General features: G+C 34.2%; 1 pseudogene; it reads left to right on the forward strand.

Annotated features, from left to right (window-relative positions):
- Positions 1-635: 635 nt before the first annotated feature.
- On the forward strand, positions 636-1,939 carry LOC137821049 (FCS-Like Zinc finger 13-like; annotated as a pseudogene).
- The last annotated feature ends 687 nt before the right edge of the window (positions 1,940-2,626 follow it).

Raw genomic sequence — 2,626 nt, forward strand, 5'->3', positions numbered from 1 at the left:
CAAAATTATTATAATGAATTATCTATAAATGTTTATTCATATACTTGGTTTTGTTTTATATTATCTATCTACATAAGTTATTTAGATTTAACTAATCATACTAATGTTATGCTTAGTGTTATATTTATCTGACTTAGGAACTATCCCATTCCAAAATCACATACATGCATCGATCCAAAGTACTTACTATAAGGAATTGGTGAAAACGTAAATGAAAGATGAACCTTGGTGAGCAAAATTAAAAATTAATCTACTCCATTTCATGCCGTATTATTTGTATAATAAAACTACCTAATTACGCACTCACCAAGCTAAATTAAACTAATTAATAGTACTATAATTTTTTATGTTACGTCTTAATCATTGAAAATGACGTTTTGGGGAAGCTGACCCACATAGAAGTGACCCTTAAATAATATTAATGTTTAAATAATCAAAGACAAGCATCTATTTAAAGGTGCAATGGTATTAGTAAAATAACCCTAAGTTTAATAAGTTGATAAATTAATTAAAAAAAACTTGTTGGACATATCTCTAGCAATCATCACCCACATACTTCCAAACAAAACCACGGGCTTAATCCAACCACTCCATCAATTATATTACAACATCGATGATGTTTTCCATGTTGCCCTTATAAAAGACACCCTCTTCTCACACTTCATAATACTAATCCTTGCATCAACACACACCCACCCACCTCCTCCTCCATCCTCATTCTCCACAATTATTATCTAGCCACCACAAATTTTAGCTATAGTCATGTTGGGCAAGAGGCCACAGCCGCTGATCGGAAAAATCTCCGAACTTTTGGTGTCCGGTGGCCGCGCCGCCGCGCTTCTCGAGGCTATCGGAAGCCCGAGAAGCCCGTTCGAAAACATGAATTTAAAGATGCAACAATCACCAAAGGGTCTGAAAAGCTACGACCTTGGTGGTGTTGGTCTAGGAATTGTGGTGGCCCTAGATAAATCCGAGGAACCAGGGCACGAAATTCTGCCCAAACACGCCGTTTGCACATCAAGTTTGAACAAATCAGTTAAACAAAGCGCGTTTCAAAAGGGGGTGACCGAAATTCCCGTCGGAAGCTCAGAGGACTACACCTATGTCACATACCATGTTCCCAACAAGACCATCACTAAAGTTTATTATGATGGCGGTGATGGCGGAATCCTAACACATGGCTACTATAACATTAATAACAACAACAACAACGTTGGTGGTGTTAGAAGATTCCCACAAACGCATAATTTAATTGAAGACGAACCGTCATATCCCAAATCAGATTTTCTCAGCACATGTCACTTGTGCAGAAAGAATCTCCAAGGCCAAGACATATACATGTACAGGTACTGGGAAAAATTCAAACTTCTTGCTCAAATTTGATCATGTTGTTTATTTAATCATTTGGGCTAATCTTTTGTTTTGGTTTGGTGTGTGCAGAGGGGAGAATGCTTTTTGTAGCACCGAGTGCCGTTCTAAGCAAATATCGATGGATGAACGCAAAGAGAGGTGCAGATCAGAAGCTTCAAGATCTGTGGAATTGTCTAGTTCATCATACACAAGGGATCAGATGTTTTCAACTGGGATTGTGGCCCTTTAACGTCAGTTTCTGTCTCTGGTGTTGGAAGGTCGTAGACAGCAAGCTAAGCTAGAGACTGATACATATATAAATATTAGATTTGAATTCACATCATGATATAAAACTATACTACTGGTATATGTGAATGAAAATTAAGGCACCTTGGTGTGTAACCATAGGAAAAAGTTTTGATCTGGGAAATGGTAGGGATTTTGATGTAGTGAATACTAATAAGAGCTTTCTTTTCTTGTTCTTTTTTTGTATCTTACTGAGAGTTATAAATCTGGGATCTGAATTGCACAGATTTAACTTGTTCTGTTTCTTCAACCTGAACTGAAATAGTAGAGACAGGTTTTGTTACTGGTGTGGAGTTTTGTGTGTTCCTGCTATCCCTCTTCTACTGTGCATATCTTTGGGGTTTCCTTTCTGCTATGCTCTCTCTCATGTTTTGTATAAAGTCTTGTAAGAGACATAATAATTTTTTGATCACTTTCTTCAATCAGCTTTAAGGAGTGGCTGTTCATAATTAAATTGCTGGGCTCCACCTGTTTAATTCGGTTTTGAAACTGGTGCTTTCACCACAGTGCACAAATGATTGAGTCATCGCAGTGTTAATCATATCACATTTTCTTTTTCTTTTTCTCCTCCAAATTTCAATATCACAAACAAATAAACACTGAACTTTTTTATCTATTTTTTTACAGAATTATAAATCTTCTTAAGAAGGTAAGAGTTTCTCCTGTTGTTTCTTTTCGGTTGTCGTTTTTTTCTAATAAAATTTGTTTATTTTATCTGTTATTTTTTAAATTCTTATATATGGTAATTTTTTTTCAATTACATCCTTAATTTTATTAATATAAAATAGAAAATTAGTTATGATAACAAAACTCTAACAATACGTAAATGTATATTAAAATAAAAAATAAAAAATAATTCACTTAAAATCATATGTATAAGAATTCTTAACTATTATTAATTATAAATTTTGAAAAAATGTATTCCATTTATTATGCATTCATAACTTCATTATTGAGATAATATATTAAC

Source organism: Phaseolus vulgaris, chromosome 9 (assembly GCF_000499845.2).
Source record: "Phaseolus vulgaris cultivar G19833 chromosome 9, P. vulgaris v2.0, whole genome shotgun sequence".
Taxonomy (NCBI): Eukaryota; Viridiplantae; Streptophyta; class Magnoliopsida; order Fabales; family Fabaceae; genus Phaseolus; species Phaseolus vulgaris.